At 42.0% G+C, this 26,253-nt stretch overlaps 1 pseudogene across 1 annotated transcript; it reads left to right on the forward strand.

Annotated features, from left to right (window-relative positions):
- The first annotated feature begins 17,636 nt into the window (after positions 1-17,636).
- On the forward strand, positions 17,637-18,302 carry LOC308535827 (14-3-3 protein beta/alpha-like; annotated as a pseudogene). The gene has a single exon. The product of its transcript is annotated as a 14-3-3 protein beta/alpha-like (transcript).
- The last annotated feature ends 7,951 nt before the right edge of the window (positions 18,303-26,253 follow it).

The following is a 26,253-nucleotide window of genomic DNA, read 5'->3' on the forward strand; positions in this document are numbered from 1 at the left end:
TGGGGCCTGCAGAGCAGGAGTTGGCATGGAGACTGTTCTAGCTGCACTATGGTGACAAGGGGTGATTTTGCGTCAAGAGCACTCCCAGGATATGGCGGGTGGGGGAGGGGGGGGAACTGTACTGTGGGGAGATGAGGCCACACTGCTCCGGGATGGGGATGCAGCCGTCTGCTTTGGGAGTCCCTCCCCTGCTCATCATCACCACAGAAAAAAGAAACATTTGTAGAAATCAGAACACCCTTGCGAAAATTAGTAGTTCCTGACCAGAAATGATTAGAAAGAAACTCCTACTTAAACAGTTAACATCAGGAATAGATTTGTAAACCAAAGCCACAGTTAGTAAATGTGCTGATGAACTTGAGGTTGGGCTGTAGTCTCTCTTTGGCTGTGAACAAGTAAATAAGCAAGTGCCTCAGATGTATGGGTGTGGCAGAATATTTTGTGTGAAATCACATTATTTCAGAGTAATATACAATTTTTTCAAATCTCTATTATGTGTTTGTAAAGTTACCCCCCCCCCCAAAAAAAAAAAACAACACAAAGAACCTGGACCTTATTTCATTTAAAAGACAAACATAAATCCAAATATGAAAATTGGATTAACCCTTTAAAAAACAGACATTTGAGGAGGCAGTTGTAATATTTTTTTTAATAAAGTGATTTGTAAGGTAGAATTTCATCCCTAAAAGGCAGAGCATTGGTTCAGAATCTGACACTTGGGGCTAGGGCCTGGGAAGAGAATATTTCTTACCTGCCAGTTGATCCTTTAACTCCATTTTCTCTTTCCTAAACACCCCCTTTAAGATATCAGCCTTTTAGCAAGGTTTTATCTTCTGAGCTCTTAATTGTCCATTTACTTAGCAAACCTACTTTGCTTGGGGTTGGTGGATCTGTTTAGTATTGTTCTCACAAATAGATCTTTCTTTACAAAATGTTATCAAGTGCCTGCTTCAAAGACCTTTACCTGGATTTTTTTTCCCCCTCTGCAGCAAATATCCGATAATGGGTTTTCCTTAAATTGTACTTCTTCCTACGCCCCCCCCCCCCCAAGCTCCACCCTCCCTCGCCCATGCATTTTCAGTGCTTTTTTGTCTCTCTGTGTCTTAAGTGCTGTGGGGGCAGAAAGTCTCAAGAGCTCAGCCAGGCCTATTCCACCTGCCAAGGCCATTCCCAGGGCGTCAGGGATAGTGCCAGGAGGAACGTGGGAATGAGGATTGTGGCCTCCAGCAGAGCGTCGTGGCTCTGCTCCCCACATCCCCAGGTTCTTATGACCTTTGAGAGGACCTTCCAGGATAAGGGATATGGGTGCCCGGGGAGCACCCCACACAGAGTCAAGATGCCCCATTGGTGGTGCAAGGTCCTATTCAGGCACCATCCACCATCTCCCAGGTGAGCAGGGGACGGGAGGGGGCGGGCAGTGAGGCCTGAGCAGCCTGGGGAAATGCCTCAGCTCCCATGGAAGACACCCAGTCTTTGCCCAGAGTTCAAAGGCCTGAGAGAGGCACTCAGCACTGGTTTGTTCTTGGTCTTGGTGTTGCAATGAATCACCACGCCATCTTCGCTTTCCATTTTAAAATGAATGCATGAATAATACTCTTAATATTTTCTGTTTTAAAAGAAATTAAGAAAGTTAAGACAGACTGTGGCTGTTGTGTGGTTTCCATCAGATTTTTTCCCCTTAAAAAACACCTCTCTCTCTCTCTCTCTCTCTCTCTCTCACACACACACACACACACACACACACACACACACACACACTCAGAGATAAGTACTTCCACTATCAAACTCTAACCCAGTCACCTGGGAGGACAAGGGAAAACTCTGTATTGATGTTTTTGAACAAAATTCCGTTGGAAGAAAAGGAAGACAAGAAAAAACAGTGAGTGGAAGTTAATGATCTCTCTTGGAAATTTTCAGGAACGTTGGAAATATAAAATATGAAAGAGCAGAACAAAATTTTTTGTGGTGAAATAAACCAGGCTACCAGCTATGTGTGTGTGTGTGGGAGAGAGAGAGAGAGGATGACCATGGCATTCCTTTTGCTGCTGTTTATGGAGGGTGAGCAGAGGGTGGGACCTGGGGTGGAGTGCCCTCAGTGTATAAATCTGAGCCCTGCCTTTTCTCAGGGCTGCTAGGGAGGAGCATGTGGGTGTGATCCTTTTGTTCCTTTGGAAAAAATAAATGTGCTCTGGGTAAAAATAGTATTTTAAAGTTTTTAAAAATAAAAATACCACATTGGAGCTGATGACGTGGGAGCTGTTTTCCCTGGTGGCACTTGGAGAGTGATTGAATGGGGAAAGGCTGGCGTCTCCCTGCTCCAACCGCCTTCCCCAGGCACCTCCCCGTGCCTGGGTTTCCCTCAGCAGCAGCATCTGGGGACTGAGCCCAAGACTTCCACTTCTTTCTCCTGTCATTCACCTCTAGGATCTCAAGGGATTTCTCTGCTCAGGACATTTCCCAGGAGGCAGGGAGACTGTACCTGAGCTGTGTGGGACTCAGCTTTCTCCCTCTGCTCCTGTTTCTCAAAATGTCCCTCACTGCCTCCCCTGGTGCTTGTTGGAGTTTCTGCTCCTGGCTTCACCCTCACCCTTTTTTATCCTGTTTAGTCTCCTCTTATTTTACTTAAGAATTCGAGCCCTGACCGGTTTGGCTCAGTGGATAGAGAGTCAGCCTGCAGACTCAAGTGTCCCAGGTTCGATTCCAGTCAAGGGTATGCACCTTGGTTGCGGGCACATCCCCAGTAAGGAGTGTGCAGGAGGCAGCTGATCGATGTTTCTCTCTCATCGATGTTTCTAACTCTCTATCCCTCTCCTTCCTCTCTGTAAAAAATCAATAAAATATATTTTAAAAAAAAGAATTCCAAATCTTTTCATTAAATCTCCAAGTTTCTAGTTTACAGGTTTTGTCTGACTTATTTTCAGCAGCAGCATCTTCTTCATTGGAATATGGCATTTTAAGAAAGATTCTGCTCTATCGGGAAAGAAGGTCTGTCCAGGAAACAATCTTTTTCTCCATGATTCTGGGCCAGGAGGTACCTGGAGAGCCAGGGCAAATGGATCTCTCCCTTCTTTGACCCCCAAAGCACTTTTTAAAAATGACACTTCACTTTGAGACAAGAACTGGCTCTTACATTGAGACAGGATAGAAAGAAGTTAGGAAAAAATTCTGACAAATGGAATGAGAAAGTAGGAGTGGACATCACAGACTGTTATGATGTTAGATCCTCTCATCAGAACCCCCTCCTTCATCCATGATTAAAGGGAAAGCAGTTTATGGCAAGAAACCCCTGTGGTGGTCAGAGAAGTCAACAATAGGACTGGCTAAAACCAAATCAAGCCAAGATGGAGGAAAATGTACCAGAGAACAACCCAAAGCTCATTATACCTTTACTAGATGCCAGGCACATGAAATTTATGCACGGGTAGGGTCCCTAGGCCTGGCTGGTGATCAGGGCTGATCTGTGGGGTGACCGGCGGGGTGATCGGGGCCCTTCACTTACATCCACTTTGACTGGCCTGGGGCCAGTGGGCTGGGGGCAGCTCCTGCATTAAGTATCTTCCCCCTGGTGGTCAGTGTGCATCATAGCAACCGGTTGTTCTGCTGGTCATTCCACCATTAGGTCTATTTGCATATTAGGCTTTTATTATATAGGGTTATAATAAAAACTGACACCACAAGTAGAGAAGGGTCAAGGAGGATGAACACTGTTATACTTCTGGAATGGACCATATTAGGAACAAGCCCCCTACTCAATCAAATGGTGGAGTCAGAACTCGGTGCCATAAAATTCAGAAACAACCCAGCTTGGAAACATATAGAATCCCAAGAACTGATGAACCCAGTGCATATCTCACTCGTAAGTTCGCTGGCATCCATGTGGACCTGTATTCCACTTCTTTCATAGTGACTTGCAACCAGGGGAGCAGCAATGGCAACAGCTCACCCTGGGCTCACCCCCTGAACCTGTCTTCAGGAACCTGAGCCCTAGCTTCTTTTTCTCTACCTCAATAAAACTTGCTTTCACTCTCACTCGGACTTGTTCTTGAATTCTTTCCTGTGTAAGTCAAAACCCTGGAGGTCCCAGACTGCTGAGGGCAGAGACCACCCTGGCTCGAAGAACTGGTTGGATGACAACATGAGCTAAATACACAATCAGTAAAAATAAAAAGCTCCTGGCTTTTTAGTTGCCTGGCAATTAGTAGGCACTTCCCCTCTGCACACTCATGGGTCCTAATTTATAGCACTTGGCCCAGCTCCTACATAGTCCAGGTGCTCAACCAGTGGGTTGCTCCTTGCACCTAACCTTGGAGGAAGGAAGATGTGGATTGTGCTCTTGAAACCTAGTCACATCATTTTAGAGGGTCCTGCTTATAAATAAAATTCATAATAGCTAACCTCAGAGCTCTTGTAATCCAACCCTTCTTAGTTTTATAGATGAGGAAAATTAGACTCAGAAGTGTGAGTTACTTGCCCAATATGCAGTTGGTTGGTCTGAGAAGGTATTATAAGCCAGATATCTGGGTTCTTTGTTCACTAGGCCACAATGCCTCCACCACAGTGCACTAAGACAAAAACCATTGGGTCACTTCAAGCAACTTTTTGTAAGAGTTGCCTAAAAGGCTTAATTGAGCTATTTTATAAAGAAAAAAACATATGCACATCTGTGTGTATTTTTGTAACAACTTTAAACTCAGTGTGACTACACACAAGCTCCAGCTCCTTCGAGTTACTAAGAAGGCGACTCGGTGACTGGTAGCCAGAGTGGAGCAGGGATAGTATGATATCTTCTTCTCAACTTCACTGGCTTCTGAAAATATCCCTGAAAATTCACAATAAGCTCCCTTTTCTGTTGTATAAATCAGAACAGATAGGGATTTTTCACTTCCTTTGACAATAAGCCTCCTTTAATGCATCTGGAGCAGTCAGTTCCACAGCTGTTCATCGCACACCCGCCGCTTGCAGGCACACGCATGATGCTATAAGGCAGTGATTCTCAACCTTCCTAATGCCATGACCCTTTAATACAGTTCCTCATGTTGTGGTGACCCCCAATTTCATTGTTATGAATTGAATATAATTAAAGCATAGTGATTAATCACAAAAACAATATGTAATTATATATGTGTTTTCCGATGGTCTTAGGCGACCCCTGTGAAAGGGTTGTTCAACCCCCAAGGGGTCGCGACCCACAGGTTGAGAACCGCTGCTATAAGGTCATGGCCCAGGGAAACTGGTCTGCAGCCTTGTCTGCTCAGAGCTGGATATGGGAGCCAACTCTCAAACTATGTGTCACCCTCAGGCCTGCCTGTGACCTGCCCCTTGCCCTGGTCTTCACTTTTAAAAATATATATTTTTTTATTCATTTCAGAGAGGAAGGAAAAGGGAGAGAGAGAAAAAAAAAATAGAGAGAAAGAGAGAGAAACATCACTGATGACAGAGAATCATTGATCAGCTGCCTCCTGCATACCTCACACTGGGGATCAAGCCCACAACCCAGGCATGTGCTCTTAACTGGAATAGAACCTGGGACTCTTCAGTCCACAGGCCAACACTCTATCCACTGAGCAAACCCAACTAGGGCCTCATCTTCACTTTTGAGTGATGGTCAGCCTGCTAAAGTATACAATGGCTGACCAGAATCAGGTAAGGGTAAATCATTTTCATTTCTGGGCATAGACATCATATCAATGGCTTACTGGGGTGGGTATTGGTATGGACAACAGGTAAACAGGCCCTGGCCTTCAGTCAGGCAGCTGAAGCGTATTGGGATGGAGTGACTTTGAAGAGCTGATTACACAATGCTGGTGGCACCATGTTTTCTAACTTGGAGGGCATGAGGCAGTGACATGTTTGGAAAGGGAGGCAGGGGAGGGGTCCCTGAGTGCACTTGGCAAGTACATGGTTCCTACGGAGGTTGTGCATTTCTTGGTTTGGTTCTGGGGGCACCTGGTGGAAATTACTGTGGGACGGTGGCTGCCACCCTTCTTTTTTTAAAATATATTTTGTTGACCTTTTACAGAGAGAAAGGGAGAGGGATAGAGAGTTAGAAACACCGATAAGAGAGAAACATCGATCAGCTGCCTCCTGCACACCCCCTACTGGAGATGTGCCCACAACCAAGGTACATGCCCTTGACTGGAATCAAACTTGGGAACTTTCAGTCTGCAGGCCAATGCTCTATCCACTGAGCCAAACCAGTTAGGGCTGTCACCCTTCTAAGTTACCTTCGGGCAGCCAATGCTGTTGTGGGCAAAAACTGGAACTCTCACTGTCTCCCTCCACAATGTCTCTTAGTCACTTGAGGGGAAAATAAGTGAATATTGCTTATAGGCTTGAAATCCTTGCACATAAAAAACATGCCAACAGGACAGAGAAACCAAGATGGCGGCATAGGTAAACACCGGAAATTGCTATCTCGCACAACCACTTCAAAAATACAACTAAAAGACGGAATGGACATTATCCAGAACCACAGGAAGGCTGGCTGAGTGGAAATTCTACAACGAGAAGGAAAGAGGAAAGCACACTGAGACTCAGAGGAGGTGCGGAAGTAAAGTGCAGAGGTACGGAGGCACACGCGGAAAGGGCTGGCAACTGAGGACACGGTTGTCTTTTTCAATCGGGAGGGACTCTCAAGCTCCCGACTGCTCTGAACTCCAGTTACAGGAAAGTCTCTGGGGACCCAGACTCATACCGGGAGAAACTGGACTGTCTGGTATCAGTCGGAACTCAAGGGTGGCTTTCTCTCAGAGGAGCTTGCAGCAATTACTGGGACACTGAGTCGCGGGGCCTCTTAGGGTAGGACAGAGGAGCAGCCATAGCTGCTTGCTCCACCCTGTTGATTTCCTGAGACCTCTCCCCACCCAAGCTGTGGGCAGAGGCTATTGCATATGAAAGGCCTGGCCCTTTGCAAGCTGAAAATTACCTAACAAACTGCAGTTGGGTCAGAGAGACCCAGAACTTCCAAAAGAAGGCCCAAGGCCTCACAGCAGCTTGCATTGCTTCACATCTGGGCCTCATCTGGGCACCTCCAAACCCCAAACAAAGAAGAGGAATATCTGATCTCTCCATAGCTCCTGCTGGGTAGCCTCAGGCAGAGGCTAAATTAGCACCTCCTTAGAGATCCAAGAGCCAGTGTACCCAATGGTCAGAGTGGGACTATACAGATTACAACTCATCATATCTATAAGGGACACTCTCAGGGGGCAGACTCAGTAAGCACCAAAGCCCTACTGAAGCAAGTCTTGCCCCTTAAGGGTGTCTCCAGCACAGAAGTTCTCCCACTGCAGACACAGCTGATTCTCACAGCCAATTGGCCTGGAGGTCAATTCCTCCCAGTGATACCTACAACAATCAAGGCTTAACTACAACAAGACTGTGCACAAAGCCCACAAAGGGGTGCACCAAGAGTGTCCACCTCAGGTAATTGGGGAGGCTGAGCCACTGGGCCCTATAGGACACCTAGCACACAAAGCCACTCTACCAACACAGGGAAGCATAAAAAATGCGGAGACAAAGAAACAGGTTACAAATGACAGAAATGGAGGAAAGCAAACTACTGGATATAGAGTTCAAAACCACGGTTATAAGGTTACTCAAGAATTTTCTAGAAACCGCCGATAAATTTAGTGAGACCCTCCATAAATCTAGTGAGACCCTTGAGGTTATGAAAAAGGACCAACTAGAAATTAAGCATACACTGACTGAAATAAAGAATATTATACAGAGATCTAACAGCAGACTAGAGGATCCCAAGAATCAAGTCAAAGATTTGAAATACAAAGAAGCAAAAAACACCCAACCGGAAAAACAAAAAGTAAAAAGAATCCAAAAATATGAAGATAGTGTAAGGAGCCTCTGGGACAACTTCAAGCGTACCAACATCCAAATTATGGGAGTGCCAGAAGAAGAGAGAGAGCAAGATATTGAAAACCTATTGGAAGAAATCATGACAGAAAACTTCCCCTACCTGATGAAAGAAATAGACTTACAAGTCCAGGAAGTGCACAGAACCCCAAACAAAAGGAATCCAAAGAGGACCACACCAAGACACATCATAATTAAAATGCCAAGAGCAAAAGACAAAGAGAGAATCTTAAAAACAGCAAGAGAAAAACAATCAGTTACCTACAAGGGAGTACCCATACGACTGTCAGCTGATTTCTCAACAGAAACTATGCAAGCCAGAAGGGAGTGGCAAGAAATATTCAAAGTGATGAATAGCAAGAACCTAGAACCAAGATTACACTACCCAGCAAAGCTATCATTCAGAATTGAAGGTCAGATAAAGAGCTTCACTGATAAGAAAAAGCTAAAGGAGTTCATCACCACCAAACCATTATTATATGAAATGCTTAAAGGTATCCTTTAAGAAGAGGAAGAAGAAGAAAAAGGTAAAGATACAAATTATGAACAACAAATACACATCTATCAACAAGTGAATCTAAAAATCAAGTGAATAAATAGTCTGATGAACAGAATAAACTGGTAAATATAGTAGAATCAGGGGCATAGAAAGGGAGTGGACTGACTATTCTCAGGGGGAAAGGGGTGTGGGGGGTGCGGGAAGAGTCTGGACAAAAATTGTACACCTATGGATGAGGACAGTGGGGAAGGGGGAGTAAGGGCAGAGGGTGGGGTGGGAACTGGGTGGAGGGGAGCTATGGGGGGGAAAAAGAGGAACAACTGTAATAATCTGAACAATAAAGTTTTAATTTTAAAAATAAAATTAAAAAAACATGCCAACAGCCTGGGGAATTTCTAAGTCTCATCTGAAAGACCCAGAGTGACTTAAGGTAAAGGTTGGAAGCACCCAGAGGTGGGCAGAACATGTCAGTGACAACAACACTGGAGTGTGGGTGGTCAGGATGGAGGGGCAGGAACAGGAGCACCATGGAGGAGAGGCTGTAGGGGACAAGGCCACCTGAATTGAATAGCTGAACACATAAGCTCTTTATGGTCCCTACAGAGGTGGGACCTGGAGAAGCAGGAAGAAGCAATCATATTTGACTGTCTTTGATGTAGTACGCATGTACACAACAAGCCATGGCCATTAATCCTCTTCTGTTTATATTGTCTGACTCAGAAATGGCCCCAATTTTCTGCCACTTTATTGCGTATTGTGCTTGCTTTTGTCATGGAGACCGAAAAGTGTGGGACACTTTTCAAAGGCCAAATAGCATGATGGCTTGCCCCCCATCAGAAGAAGGCCATAGTAACATCAACCTTCCTGCTTAAAGGTGAATTGTGATAGTCATTCCCCATGTTTTATGGTGCTCTAGGGGTCACCCACCATGTTCACCCTCACGGCCTCATTCCCTCCCTACCACCCCTCTGAGAAGCAGGTCAGCAAAATGAGTATGGGACGTTGGAATCAGCCCACTCTGGCTGTAAATCCCAGCTCTTCCAGTTACTCTATTTTGGGTAAGAAACTAATGAGGCAAAATGTCCTCCTCTGGAAAATGGGGATTATCACACTTACTTGACCAGGACAAAGAAGGCTTTGGGGCACATATGAAACTTTGGGGCAAATTAGAACAAGATGCCTTTTCCTCAAGATCTTTTAGTTCCATTTGTCAGAAAATGACTGCAGCCTATGATGACCATGATGTGAATGCTGCTCCTGAGAGGGGGTCTCTTTTGCAGTCCCAGGGAGGCTCTGGCCTAGGATGGCAGTGAGGTGCACATGGGCTCTCAGCAGTCACTACCAGAAAGCTCGTCTCCAGTCTGTCTCAGGAGGAAACCTGAGAAGACCTAACCCCAACTCTGCTAACTTCTCCTCCAGCTCCCCTTCCTTTGTGCTTTAAATCTGCCTTCAGAAAATATACCTATCTTTTAGCAGGCCACCCAACTATGCACTTTGTCAAAAGTAAAAATGTAGATACACTTAAACTTTCCACAGGAACCAGTCAGCTTTCTCTAAACTGAACTACTGAATTTTGAAGAGCAAATGGTTCTCAGGAAGATGGTGAACCAGCCCAAAATGGGGCTCCCAAGCTGCCAGCTTCTGCCCACTCCGTTAGTGACCTTGATGGAATGACTCAGCCTCTGGTGAGTCAGCTCCTTTATATGTAAAACAGAAGAATACTCATCATTCCTGCAGAGATATTATCAGATAGAATTTTTGAGCTTTTCAAAGAACACGGAGAACCAGAGGTAAATGGTACCAAAACAGCAGGTGAGCATTGCTATTGTTATCAAAGAATCGTCAATGTTCATGTAAAAACATTTTGAAGGTCTCTTTCAAAGAATCCTATCTAGTGGAGATAATTAAATTTGCCCAAGGAGGAAGTATAAAGGACGTGTAATGCTTCATTCATTCAGCCACTCAATAATTTTTCATTGAGATTCTTCTGTGCACCCAGCAAGGGGGTTGCAGTGATGAACAAGAAACGCGCAGGCCTTTCCTCTAGGAGCTTACAGATCAGTGGGCATGTGACATGGAACCTAGAAAGAGCAGATGGAGAAGTCCCAACATTATTGGAGGTAATAGAGAGCAAGACTCATTTGCTTGAGTACATTTTCCCTTTTACTTTGATCGTCTTGCTGTCCATGAAGAAAGTTATAATGAGCATCTGCTGTTTTGTCTGCCCAACATACAGCCCCTCTCTGGCAAAGCATCTGATTATTGACCACTCCCTACTCCCAGCTTATGGGGTTGGGATGGGGAGACCTCAGTCCTGGGATTCAGCATGTGGGTATGTGTCCCAGGGTGGAGCAAGTAAGCTCTTCATCTACCTGGCGACATGGGCTGTTGCAGGAATAAGATTTCCATATAAAATACAGAATGCCTATATAATTTGATTCAAAGTCAAGTTTGTATTTAGGCAAATAAATAATTTCTTGTATGTGTCTCAAAAATTATGTGGAATATACTTATACTAATAAATTATTCATTGTTTATCTGAAATTCAAATTTAATGGGGGCCTCTTATATTTTTATTAGCTAAATCTGGCAAGCATATTCAGGAGTGATGTTGAGAGCCCTCTCTGGGACATTTCTGGAATTATTAGCAAATAGGCACTTTTTCCCCACTAGACTTGGTGATAGTTGCTATTATCAATCTCTGGGAGAGACTTCCTGAGAAAGGGCATGGCAGCCAAGCAAAGCTGAGACGGGAAGAAACGTGCCTGAAATATATGTAGAGTCTCTAGATCTCTACATATGATGAGCCTCTAGCCTTTCCAGTCAGGTGAGCCTATCTTGTCCCTTTGCCCTTGTAATTGTCCTGAACATACATTCCCAGTGCTGTACTGCTGCTCTAATTTCCCCAATTTTAGGGACTTTCTTTCTATCAAAATTGTTCCCATTCCTCCAAAAAATCCAATCAATTTTAATCTCTCCAGAAATCATTCTCAGACTTTTCCAAAAAGACTGCCCCAATGTTTACAGGACCACATAGACAGGTTGCTTTGTTTCCTGGAATGTAATATGTCTCCAAAGACTTTGCTTATTTAAAGCCGTGGATGCTCCCTGGGCTTCAGTCTCTCAGAGCCGCATGAAACCTCGATAGTGTCCTAGAGTGGATTTATGTAAGAGATGTGAGCAAAAGCAAGGGGAGTCACTAGGAGTCAGCAGGGTCTCTCTTGATGTGGCAGCATATTTTGTAAAAGCCCCTGTATGTGGAATCACATGCCTAGGCTTTGAGTCAAGACAGTGTTACTGACCACCTCTCTGCCCTGGGTGTGTGAGTACCCAGGTGAGTACTCATGCAGGTCTGTTAGTACTCATTGTGAGTACTCCTGTAGGGTCTTGTGTAAGTACTCATTGTGAATACTCATACAGGTGCTCTCACTTCTGACTCCCTATCAGTAAAGTACTGAGTTGTACAACATCTAACATTTGTTTCCAAGTCCATGGTTCAATGATGCAAAATCGTGCTGATAGATCCAGGGATTTCATGGAGAAAGCATATCTGGATTTCAGGGGGATACTTCACAATATCCCTTTAGGAGAAATGTGAGAAATAGAGAAAGAGAAATTCAATCACAGTGACAGAAGATTGGCACCTCTGTCTACAAGAACTCACAGAGACAGGAATTCTTAAAGGTGAGATGTGGCCTGTCGCAAGGCTACTCTGTCATCCTGGGCTATATCAACACCCTAAAGTAACTGAAAGCATGCTCACCAACTTTCAGGTGACACAGATGTGGGAGGAAGGGCCAATACGTCAGAAGACAGCAACAAGATTTAAATGATTTTGATATTCTGAATTGGTGCTTTAAAGCTAAATCAATCTATCTTTTCATTCACCTATTCATCCATCTATTATCTATCTATCTATCTATCTATCTATCTATCTATCTATCTATCATCTATCTATCTATTATCTATCTATCTATCTATCTATCTATCTATCTATCTATCATCTATCTATCTATCTATCTATCTATCTATCTATCTATCTATCTATCCATCATCTAAAAGAATAATATCGATCAGGTTAAAAAATGCACAATAGCAATGTGGTTCATGTAAAAAAGACTAGGAAGGTCTGGTTTATGACCAACTGAATACTCATCAAAAGTAAATGTCCAAAGAGCGAATGCAATGCTCATTTGTATATCAGCTGGGAGTGCCTCATTCAAAGAGCAGAAGAGCTTCCTGTTCTCAGCATTGACCCCTTCTTACCCCCGTCATTGTAATATGGGGACTTATATTGAGGAGGTCAGGATGTGATGGAGAAGGTCTAGAAATCACCCATTCATTTGCTCATTCATAGATACATGCCTTTATTCATTCAGCAAACATATTCAGCCTTAATGAGCAGTGGCCTCAAATCCTTTTTGAAATAAGATAGGAATATAAATGAATGAGTGAATGAATGAAAGGAAAGACTGAGTTCCTGCCCTCAAGGACTTCAGCCTGGAGAAGGGAAAGTCGGATAAAGTGGGAATTGCAGGCCCTCCAGAGCTGTGAGAGGAGCACTGGAAGCAAGGGTGGCAGAAAAGGAAAGGTGTGTGTGGAAAGGAGTGTGTTCATCACACTCAGTTCCTAGCACTGCCAATCTCTCCTTTTATTTGCTGATTCATTTATTTCCTGTGGGAAACTGTTTACTGCCTTCACTATCTGATAAGCATAGACAGAGAACTCCCCGAAACCCCCCGAAGGCTGGGTGCCTTTGAAGCCCTAGCAAAGGTAGGAGCTAGGCACCACCTCTGTTTGTCCAGACAGTGGTAGCTGAAACTATTCCCCCATTTATTATTATGTAAATCCTTGCTGATGGGCTAGTCTGCTTCTTACTAGGGGGTCACCTGCCTAAGGGCTATGCTATGGGGGCATCCCAGATCAATAAAAGCTTGGTGAGGCCTGAGCACGGAAGAAGTCCTTCAGGACTTGCCGCCTGGTCCCCCAATATTGCAAAATTATCTCGTGTCTTTTTCTCTCATTTGTTGTGGGGCTCCTCTTTCAGATACCAAACCCTACTCCACGCGGGACGTGGAAGGAAACACTCAACAATTTCCTCCTTTTATTCTTCTTCACCAAGGAGGCAATCATTTCACTGGGTTAATGTGTATTCTTTGATTTTTATGAGTTCTTAAGAAGCAAGAGTTGCTTCTTTGGCTACACTTTTACATAATCAATATTGTACTAGTGACTGGCTCTTTTGCTTTTTTAATTCAGTTATAGGTCATGAGAACTGACCAGGTTCTTGAGTATACAGTCAACTCGCTTTATTCACAGATTCTCTATTTGCAAATTCACCTACTCACTAAAATTTATTTGTTGCTTCCAAATTAATACTCAAGGAGCTTTGATGGACATTCATGGACCTGATACTCAGAGCAATGATGAATTTGGGTAATGATGTGCATGTTCTCAGAAGGACCAAATTGACACTCTATCTTCTTGTTCCTGCCCTTGTACTATTAACAATCAACCATTTTGCAGCTGTTTAAAATGACCCCCAAGCTTAGTGCTGGAGTGCTGTCTCATGTTCCTAAGTGTAAGATGGCTGTCATGTGCCTTACAGTGAAAATTCATGTTAGATGAGCTTCCTTCAGGCATGAGTTATAGTGCTGTTGTCAATAAGTTCAATGTTAGTCAATCAACAATTTAGATTAAATAAGGTGTCTTTAAATGGGAAAACACATAAATTAAGGTTATGTTATGATATTTGACAAAAATATTGTGACCAGAAACTTGTAGGAACCTAACCCTTTATTTCCCCTAGGAGCAATGGTCCAGTATTTCCTAATTCAGTGTTTTCCACAACTTTATGGGACAGAATGAGTAATAAGAATTGACTATATTTCTGCTTCATGGCTTCTCACTGCTGCATAGTATTCCATACCACATTTTATTTCTTCATTCCTCTAGGGATGTGAGTGGCCTATGCATGACAAGGATCTTCATGCATCTTCCCTTGGAAACCAGTGTGAGAATTTCTCTGGAGGCATTCTGAGAATGGACTTCTGGGCCCTAGGGTAACTGCATTTGACCAAATACTGCTGGATTACTCTAAAGAAAGGCTGTTCCCCCTGGCACTCCTACCAGCATCACATGAGGGTCCTATATCCCCTCAGCCCAGCCATGACCTGCTGTCATCCAACTTGCAGTCTGATGGGGATAAAGTCGTAGCTCATTATAGTTTTTATTTTATATTTCTAATTAAATTAGTTACAGTATTTCTTCATTTGCTTATTATTTGAGTTTCCTCTTTGGTAAATTGCCTATTCACATGTTTTGCCTATTTACCTATTAGTTTTTTTAAAAATTGATTTTCAAAAGTTCCTTGTATATTTTACATATGTGAACCTTGTCAAGTTTAGACATTTTAAATATATTCTCCTGGTTTGTCATTGGCCTTTTTACTGTGTTCATGATTTTTTCAGTAAGTGGAAATTTTTAACATTAGCATATACAAGAAATGAAACATTGGGTGGATGGATGATGTGGTGTCTAGCTGTGAGGAAGGAGAATTTTAAGAGTGAGTTTCCATATGAAAGGCTATGTCATTTAAAGAAAGAGTAAAGGCAATTCAAATTCTTTTGGGGGTGGAGGAAAATAAAATATTAATGGTAGGATAGCTATTTTATCTTTAAGGCTGTATGTCAAAGAGGCTTTAGACTTAGTCCATCCCCAAGTAGCAGGGACCGCTCTTTATTCTCAGAGATGGCCAAGCAGGATAAACATCAGGGATGCTGCATGGAACTGTGGCCTCGACTGGGCAGCTAGAGTCAAGGAGTTGCTGTCAACTCTCTGAGAGTCTATGAATGACATGGAGATTATTCTTAAACAAGCAATTCATTATTTCAGCACTAATGGTCACTAGTTAAGCTGATCTTCTCAGTATCTGTCAAAAGGTAATATCTTCTCACTGTACTCCATCCCCACCCCTTACCTACACAGCACCACTCATTAATCATATGGACATGACATTAGGCGAGCAGTTTCTGTGACTTCTTGATCTTCTTTTTAAAACTCACAATTTAGTGTAGACTTCTAGATAACTCCCTTCATTACAGGTCTGAGTCTGGAGAGAAGTAAAAGGAAGAGGGAGGGTAAAGGGTTGACTATACCTCAGTGCAGTTATGGAATGAGCAAAAAGGGTAGTTTCTGTCTTCTATTCATCCTTGAATTCATTCGCTCACTTAATTATACATTGGTGAGTGCCTCATTCATGTCAGGCACTGGGCTCAGCATCGGAGGTACAAGAGTGAGCAAAACACCCAGATGGGTGTCTGTCCTACCTTCATGGAGCAGACTCTACAGGGGCAATCATCTATTTCACACCAAATCTATAAAATACTCACATTTCTACCTGTGTGCTCCCTTTAAAACCAATGAAATGAATAATAAAAATTCAGATTAGGATTAAATAAAAATACCACTTTCATCTGTCATGAACATTTCATCTGTTGGCAAACATCCAGAGGTTAACAGACACTCTGTTATTGGTGAGACCGTGGGACAACAGGCATTCTCACCCATTGGTGTGAATGCAGACTAGTAAAGTTCCTTTGGAAGGGAATTTGTCAATGTTCAACAAAATGACATGCGTTTAACCCTTTGATCTAGCAAATCCACTCCTGGCAAAATAGTCTTAAGATAGGTTGGCAAAAATACAGTAAGATTTATGCATAAAATGATTTATTACAGTACTTTTTGTATTACCAAAAGACTGTAAAAACAACACATGTGTGCACCAGTAGGGGACTAGTTGAAGAAACCATGGCCTGGTCAAATCCATGTAATGGAGAACCATGCATTATAAAAAAGGAATGAGGGCCACACTACATCCTATTATAGAGCGATCTCTAGGATATACTGTTAAGTGAAGTGAAGAAAGCAAAGTGAAGAATATTGTGGATAGCATGATACCTTATAATTTAAAACAGGGGAGAATTGAATATATACCTACTATAGTAAAACCTCAATATAACAGACTAATTCAGTCTAGGGGGTGTCTGTTAAAGCCGAAAGTCTGCTATATAATAAAGTAAATTTTTGAATGGGCATGTTAGTTAAAAAATTAACAAATTAGTTAGTATATCTGTTTTTACTTATGTAGACACATTTATGTAATTATAACTAAGTATATGAAAAGTTTAATTTCACAGAAAAGTTTTCTATATATATATATATATTACTGTAATTTTAAATTTATGCTGAATAGGTCTAGTAAATGCGTGCCTTCACCTGTCACTGCAAGTAAATAAATGCACATGTCTGGGGTGTGGCTTAGCGCGTTTCCTTAAAATGCACCCCAGGACAACAGAGTGAATTATTTTAAAAAGTCACCCCAGAACAACAGAATCAATTACTGTGTTTACCGGTGATGACTCTGGGATTTAAATATTAGACTATAGTTGTAGATATGTAATATTTATTTATGTCAGCAAAATTATTGCAATGTTTTTTCCAACATATGATCTATTTGCTAAAATTTGTTAAAAAATAACAGTGAATTAGTAACAAAAAATAACCTGCTAATTTAATTATAAGCAAATCTTGTTAAAAGCATTTTAAAATTAACAAGGTGTTTTCATATATGACATATGGGCCACAAATTTTGTTTGTTAAATCTGAAGTCCATTAACCTGAGATTCAAAATATCGGGAGTTTACTGTATAAAAATTTTAATGGGCCGGGCTGGTGTGGCTCAATGGTTGAGCCTCGACCTATGAACCAGGAAGTCACGGTTTGCTTCCTGGTCAGAATATATACCTGGGTTGTGGGCTTGATTTCCAGTAGGGGACTGGCAGGAGGCAGCCGATCAAAGATTCTCTCTCATCATTAATGTTTCTATCGCTCTCTCCCTCTCACTTCCTCTCTGAAATCAATACAACTTTTTTTTAATTTTAATGGAAGGACAGACCAAAACTAATAAAAATTGTCACCTATGTGGGAGGGAGGGAACAGGTGATGAGGAGGATAATAAAAGATAGATTATCTAAATGGACTTTATAGTACAGATTTGACTTTGGTGCCATCTGAATGTCTTATAAGACAAAATATAATAAAAAAGGAAAACTGCAGAGCAGAAGTAGAACTGCTGCCAGTGCTGCCACCGATTCAAGAGCCAGGGTAGTGGCTGCCATTCTCTGTTGCCTGAGGAGTGGGCCTGGACGGAAACAGTCACTGAGGTTGGTTGCTTGGAGCGTCTTTGCCTCCCCGCAATCCTCCCTCAGGAATGACCATGGATAAAAGTAAGCTGGTACAGAAAGCCAAGCTCATGAGCATGCTGAGTGCTGTGAAGGTCTTTTTGCAGCCCTGAAGGCAGTCACAGAACAAGGGCACAAGCTCTCCAATGAAAGGAGAAATCTGCTTGTCACTGCTGTGTCATCTCCAGCACTGAGCAGAAAACAGAGAGGAAGGAGAAGCAGCAGCAGATGGGCAGAGCATGGTGAGAAGATCGAGGCAGAACTGCAGGACATCTGCAAAGGTGTTTTCAAGCTGTCGGACAAATATCTCATTCCCAGTGCTACACAACCAGAAAGTAAGGTGTTCTACTTGAAAATGAAAGGGGATTCTTTTAGATATCTTTCTAGAGGTGGCACCTAGAGACAATAAGCAAGCCATTTGAGATTAGTAAGAAAGAAATGCAGCTTACACACCCAGTTCCACTTGGCCCCACGCTGAATTTCTCAGTCTTTTACTATGAGATTCTGCACTCTCCTGAAAAGGCTTGCAGTCTGACAAAAGTGGTGTGTGATGAAGCAATTGCTGAATTGGGTACACTGAATGAAGAGTGGTACAGAAACAGCACCCTGATCATGCAGTTGCCTAGGAACAATCTCACCCTGTGGCCGTCAAAAACCCAGGGGATGAAGGAGACACTGGGGAGGGAGAGAACTAATGTCTATGGTGCTTTGCCACCTGTTCAGTGGCACTCTATTCCCGCCACATATATTCCTTTGTGAGGTAAAAAAAAAAAAAAAAAGAAGAGTTGTGCGTTGACTTTTCAATGTTTCACATCTTCAGCTTAGCAAAATGGTCCAGGGTTAAACAGCTGGTATTTGTATCTCAAACTCTGGTTGGCGACATAAATGCCAAGGCATTCTAAAGTTTTGTTTTTTAACATTCACAGGATTACTGTGTGTTTATTTATTTTATTTTATTTTTTCAAAAACCCAAACACTGTGATTATGGGGTTTTGCAACTAAGCAGAACTCTTACTGGTAGAAAAAATAACCTGAATTATCTGTAACTTTGGGGGAAGTTTAATCTGATATCAAAGCAGTCATTGAAATACAGCTCCATTGTAAAGTACAGAAAATTACAGAGATTGTATTGTGATGCTGGGACCTGACGTGAGACACCTGCCATCTCACATTTGGGGTTTATGGCAATTCACAGTAATTCTGCCTGTTGTTCGGAGCTTATAGATACTTGACCAGTTGGGGCTATGGCCACTCAGAAGTTCACAACCACAGACATCCAGTGTCTTCCTCTGAGGAAACTCGAAGCCTAAAATTGAAGTTCTGTGTGGCAGATAAGGGTTATGACACCATGAGACGGCCCAGTGCTCATATAACTCACGTGACTAAAACCCGGTCCTACAACGATGTCACCGATTTGGGATTTGTGCCTCACTTGTGGAATCTGTTTTGCTTGTAACCACACGCTAAGGAAAAAGAAAGCCATATGTCTTATGAATGCCCTTACCTGTCTCCTGGGTAACACCGTTATGAATAATGTTCTGCAGAGATTGCCTTTCACATGGGGAGTACTCAGGCTTTGGGTTCTTCCTAGCTCCAGGCTTTTAAAATTTGAAATCTAAACATTCTTTTCCACTGTCTTTTCAACTATTGACTTTTTTCTCTCTCTTTTTCTTTAAATTTCTGTCCTTCTGCTTCTTCACCATTTTTTTGAAGTCTCTCTTTTCTTGTCTTTGTCCATGGTTTAATACTATATGAGCAGAGATAGAGGGCCTGGAGGGGGTGAGAAGTGAAATTGATGAACATTTTAGTGAGCAGACCTTGCTTCAAAGAGTTGAGAAGAACTTCCAGCACCATAGCTCTGTCTTCTTACGATTCTCAGCACGGTCATTACTCTTTAGTCACACCAAGACCTGAATCAAAAAAGTATTTTTAAATATCCATGACTTCTCCCTGTATTACCGCCAGTCTTGATAATGCTTGTTAGTACCTGTCACCAGATCTCCCAATTGTACTCATCCAGCCAAGTCCACAGATGTGTTTCAACAAGACCCTATCATTCAGGGAAGCTGCCGGAACACTGCAATGGGGAGAATCCAGAACACAGAGCCTACCAGTCGCACAGTATCCATGCTCTCTCTTTAACACTCCGCATAACTGTGGTACCATCTGTTTGTCCATCTGCTGAAATGAGAAAAAAAAACACCATTCATGCACTGATGAAAACAAACCAAAAAAAAAAAAAAGTAAGTCCCTCTTTTCTAGCTGAACAAAAAAAGTGCAGCTAAATACTCGGCGTTTGAAAATGCAGCAGTGAATGTGGAACGAGCCTGTCTGCATATCTGGCAGCTCGTTCTTGCTTTGTTTTCCCTACCAGTATTTTGCCTCACGTTTGCTTCTGTGATGGGTATATTACTTAGCAAGCACGCCCATGGTTGTGAACATAGTATAGCATAAAAGTTAAACTCCTGTTTTTGATGTACTAGATTGTGTATGTCTTTCAAACAGTTCTAGTTTCCACCTTATACAGAATAATCAGGAAATGTGTAAAAATTCAAAAGTAAAATAAAAAATTTTATTCATTAAAAAATAAAACTATAGTTTCCAAAAATGTTGAAAGCAAAATAAAACAATGTAAATGTATACAAATTTAGGGGCTTAAGCACACAGAGAGAAATTATGTCAGATGACTTAAAAAGCTAGTAATTAGTGTGCATCATTAGTGAGATATATATTCAGATGTTCCTCAACTTACAATGGGGTTATGTCCTGATAAGCCATTATAAGTTGAAAATATTGTAAGTTGAAAATGCATTTAATAAACCTAACCTACTGAGCATCAGAGCGTATCCTACCTCAAACCAGCTCAGAACATAGTATCCAAAAAAATGCTGTAAAGTGGTGGCTAATGGGGAGCTGTGGCTCCCTGTCATTGCCCAGGATCGCAAGTATCTTATTACATATTGCTACCCTGAAAAAAGATAAAAAATCAAAATTTAGTTTCTACTAAATACATATCACTTTTGCACTATTGTAAAGTCAAAAAATCTTAAGTCAAACCAGGGACCATTTATATATCCCAAGGTCTAAAAGAGTCCCAGAAATCTTAAACTATTTCCAACAGTATTATATATACATATATATATAACTATTCTGTGTTTTAACCATCCTATCTAATAAAAGAGAAACATGGTAATTGGCGTACGACCGCTACCCTTCCCATTGGCTAATCAGGGCAATATGCAAATTAACTGTCAGCCAAGATGGCGGCCGGCAGACAGGCAGCTTGAAACTAACATGAGGCTTGCTTGCTTCAGTGACGGAGGACTCCAACGTTCCCTGACTGCCCCTGCAGGCCTCTGAGCTGCAACTCTAAGCAACTATGTAACAAACATAGAAGCTAAACAAAACCCCAGAAACCTGCTGGGCTTCAGCCAGCAGGATCGCAACATTGTAAGCAAAGGCCAGAAACCTACTTTCAGCAGTGGAGGCCTAAGAGCTGGAGCCAAGCCTCAAAGCTAAAGCTGGCCCAGAATAAAAAAAAATAAAAAAAGGAGCGGTTGGGAGCTTCAGTCACCCCCAGCCTGAAAACAGCACTCAGCTCCTCACCCAGACTGGCCAGGCACCCCAGTGGGGACCCCCACCCTGAAGGATGTGTGACCAGCTGCAAACAGCCATCATCCCCTCACCCAGGCTGGCCAGGCACCCCAGTGGGGACCCCCACCCTGAAGGATGTGTGACCAGCTGCAGACAGCCATCATCCCCTCAACCCAGGCTGGCCAGGCACCCCAGTGGGGACCCCCACCGCAACCTCCCCATTGACCCTGCCTTGAGTGTGACAGGGGATGGTTCCCCCAACCCCCAATCGGCCCTCCCTGAGCATGACTGAGGGTGGAATCACAACCTCCCAATCGCCCTGCTCTGTGTATGACAGGGGGCAGCGCCCCAACTCCCCAATCGGCCCTGCTCTGAGCCTGACCAGGGGCTGCACCTAGGGATTGGGCCTGCCCTCTGCCACCTGGGAGCAGGCCTAAGCCAGCAGGTCATTATCTCCCGAGGGGTCCCAGACTGCGAGAGGGCACAGGCCGGGCTGAGGGACCCCCCTACCCCCCGAGTGCACAAATTTTTGTGCACCGGGTCTCTAGTCCTATATAATAAAAGCCCAGCGACCATTATGGCAGAATGACCAATGATCAGACCACCAGCTGGTAGCTATGACACACACTGACCCAGACCTTGCTGTCGGTACTCTGACAGCCCTGAATCCCATTCACCCACACCCCGGACCCTGACGCAGGGAGGCAGGAGCCCCATTCCTCATGGAATCAGCTGTTGGTCAGCTTGCTGTCCGTGCCCTATAGCCCAGAATCCCGTTCACCCACACCCCGGACCCTGACCAATCTCATGCAATCACAACATTAGCTATTCATTTGCCAAATGATAAGAATTTGTATTTTCATACCAATGATTTTGCTGAAGTTTTAGATAGGGCTAAAAAGCATAACTTGACTTTGATGGCATAGTTTTTATTGAATGGAGAAGATTCCTATGAGTGTAATTATTATTATTGGGAGGTTCCATAACATTATGTGTTTAATAATTCTTGTGGAGAAAACACTAAAAGGACGAGAATAAAGTATTAGGTAGACTATTCACTGTGAGCTTTAGAGAACCAGAATGATATTACCTTAGACTTTTGCTTCTGCATATAAAAGGTGCAATAAGTTTTCTGATCTGCAAACTATAGGAGGTGTAATTTATGATACATTTTATGAAGCTGCTAAACATAGAGGATTATTAGTCAACAACACTATCTGGAAAGATACGATTGACGATGCAATCATCCTTAATATGCCCAAACAACCACGGCAACTTTTTGCATATATATGCGTGTTTGGATGTCCTTCTGATGCAGACAGATTATGAGATGAGAATAAATCTAAATTGATTGAAGATTTTTGTTGGAAATTACACCACAGAGAAGGTGCCTGTGTGAACTGTGAAATGCAAGCCCTTAATGAAACTCAAGAAGTATTCACATTGCATGGAATGAAATGTTCACATTTCAAACTTCCAGACTATCTTTTATCAACAAATACAACTACATGTGATGAATCATACAAGTGACAACAGGCAGAGATTTTGGTAAATTCTCTGAATGATGAACAGTTGGCAGCCTTTCAGACTATAACTTTCACCATTGAAGATCAAACTGTACACCCCAAATGCTTTTTCTTGGGATGGTCCAGGTGGTAGTGGAAAAACATATCTTTATAAAGTTTTGATATATTATATTAGAGGTCATGGTGGTACTGTTTTACCCACAGCATCTACAAGAATTGCTGCAAATTTACTTCTCAGTGGAAGAATCTTTCATTCCCAATATAAATTACCAATTCCATTAAATGAAACTTCAATTTCTAGACTTGATATAAAGACTGAAGTTACTAAAAACATTTAAAAGGCCTAACTTCTCATTGTTGATGAATGCACCATGGCATCCTGTCATGCTATAAACACCATAGATAGATTACTAAGAGAAATTATGAGTTTGAATGTTGCATTTGATGGGAAAGTTCTCCTTCTTGGAGGGGATTTTTGACAGTGTCTCAGTATTGTGCCACATAGTATGTGATCAGCCATAGTACAAATGAGTTTAAAGTACTGTAGTGTTTGGGGATGTTTCAGAAAGTTGTCTCTTAAAACAAATATGAGATCAGAGGATTCTGCCTATAGCGAATAGTTAGTAAAACTTGGAGATGGTAAACTGGATAGCAGTTTTCATTTAGGGATGGATATTATTGAAATCCTCTGTGAAATGATTTGTAACAGATCTATTATTGAAGCTACCTTTGGAAATAGTATATCTATAGATAACATTTAAAAACATATCTGAACATGCAATTTTTTTGTCCAAAAAATGAACATGTTCATAAATTAAATGAAAAAATTTTGGATATACTCAATGAAGATTTTCACACCTATTTGAGTGATGATTCCATTGATTCAATGGATGATGCCGAAAAGGAAATTTTTCCCATTGAATTTATTAATAGTATTACTCCTTCGGTAATGCCGTGCCATAAATTAAAATTGAAAGTAGGTGCAATCATCATGCTACTGAGAAATCTTAATAGTAAATGGGGTCTTTGTAATGGTACCAGATTTATTATCAAAAGATTGCGACCTAACATTATAGAAGCTGAAGTATTAACAGGATTTGTAGAGGGAGAGGTTGTTCTGATTCCAAGAATTCATTTGTCCCTGTCTGACACTGCCTCCCATTTAAATTAATTCGAAGACAGTTTCCTGTGATTCCAGCATAGGTGATGACAATTAATAAATCACAAGGACAAACTCTAGACAGAGTAGGACTATTCCTACCTGAACCCGTTTTCAGACATGGTCAGGTATATGTTGCTTTCTCTCGAGTTCAAAGAGCGTCTGATGTTAAAGTTGTAAATACTTCATCACAAGGAAAATTAGTCAAGCACTCTGAAAGTGTTTTTACTCTTAATGTGGTGTACAGGGAGATATTAGAATAAGTTTAATCAATTTATTAGTCATTGTTTGTATCGATGTTGTTTTTATAGCATGTTTTTGTTGCTTTTATGTCATGTTTTTGTGGTTTTTATATCATGTCTTTGTTGTTGTTATATCATGTTGTTATTGTTTATTTATTAATAAATTTACATATCATTTTAATATACATTTTACTAATTTTCTTTAATCTCTGACACATCTATTATACAGAAAGGGCAAATAGCGATATTAAAATATTTCTTCTAATTAATTCCCTTTCAATGGGCATGAATTTGTGCACTGGGCCACTAGTATATATCATAAAATTATAATATGGACACAAATAAGCCAAATAATTTATTAGAATAAACTTAAAGGCCCTGGATGGTTTGCTTAGTGGTTAGAGTGTCAGCCGTGCACTGAAGGTCTCAGGTTTGATTCCCGGTCAAGGGCATTGTGGGGGCCCTGTCTAGAATGCTCCAGATGTTCAAGGCCACTCTGAGAGTGGGAATCCTAATCTGTGTGTTCAGACGAATTTGCTATACGCAGGTGCAAATGCAAGGATTTAGAAGCTATGCAATGTGCAGGTGTGCCCTTCAGTAACCCAAAAGATTGATGGCACTGTTTTGACAAGAAGTCTCTTTTGTCTAAGTTGGTATAAAGTATGCTACTGTTCAGCCAGTGTGGTTGGCTCCTGTATAGCTCCTACGTTAAGGGGCTGCCTTATAGGGAAGATGTATTACTGACTAGCCTGTGTGCCACTGCCTGGTCAGACTACTTTGTTAGCAATGGCTCCTGTGTTTGCTACTGTATTAGCAAGGGCTGCTTTGTGTTTGCTACTGTGTTAGCAAGGACTGCTTTGTGGACTGCCTTATTAGCAATGGCTAATTGGACCACAACAAAGACTCTCTTATATTCCCATGACTTCTCATGTCTTCTAATGCCTGGCATCCAAGGAGATCCAGTCCCTGGCAGAGGGACTCGCACCCAACAGTTAGCATAATAGAGCAGGATTCAAGGAGTAAGTACTCCAATAATTGGCACAACGAATAGGGTTCAGGAGTATGTGTGGACTCAGGAGCGAGTGCTCCTGGCAGGCATGTACTCGGGTTGCAGGTTTGATCCTGGCCTGGTTGGCGCATGCAGGAGGCAACCAATCGATGATCTCCCCCTCTCTCTCTCTCTCTCTCCCTCCTTCTCTCTAAAATCAATCAATCCATCCATTGATCAATCAATTAAAAATAAGTAAATGACTGAGAACTAAGATTTTCAGTGTAAAAGAAATAAGTATTATAAATTTATGATGTATTTTCTCTTAAAATTTTTCTATTTCTGTCCACTAAAAAGTTTTAGAAACAGTAATCAACCTGATAGCAATGAGTGTCCACAGCAGCCAGATTGTGGCCAACAAATGTCACTTCCCACTAGAAAAAAACAGGGGCCCTTGGAGAAATGGTAGGTCTGGGGCAAGATGAACCAGGAACATCTTATTGTATGAAAAAGCATGAAAGCCATCAAACTATTGGAAATTCTTACAAAGCACTCAGAAGTCATCTGAAAGGAACCGTTTCTGGCCAAAAGAGGGGCAATTTGGACATTGGAAGGATTAGTAACTGCCATGGGTTGAGGCATATCAATTATATTTAAATCTATCGTTTATAACAATGTGTACTGAATTTATAAACCTCCTCGGTCACCTTTGAAGGATACTAAGGAACCATTCAGTATTCTAAAAACTAGTAAATCCAGAGAAAGAACCAAGAATATATACTGCATTTCCTGTAGAAACCTCAGAATAGCCAAAAACTTGATGAGGGGAAGTCCTTCCCTCCCTCTTTAAGAACTCCCATCAAAATCTGAAGAAGAAATGTGTATTAGTTTCCTAAGACTACTGTAACAAAGTACTATGATCTGAGTACTTTAAATAACAGAAATTTATTGTCTCCTGGTTCTGGAGTCTGGAAGTCCAAGATAAGATCAAGGTGTCAGCAGGATCATGCTCCCTCTGAAGGCTCTAGCAAAGTATCTGTTTCTGGCCCCTCCCGGCTTCTGGTAGTTGTGTGGCTGGCCGTAACATGACCCTGTCTTCACATGGCATTGTCCCTGCGTGCATGTTTGTCTCTGTGT

The sequence above is a fragment of the Myotis nattereri genome, assembly GCF_964212035.1.
Source record: "Myotis nattereri genome assembly, chromosome: 2".
In the NCBI taxonomy this organism is placed as follows: domain Eukaryota; kingdom Metazoa; phylum Chordata; class Mammalia; order Chiroptera; family Vespertilionidae; genus Myotis; species Myotis nattereri.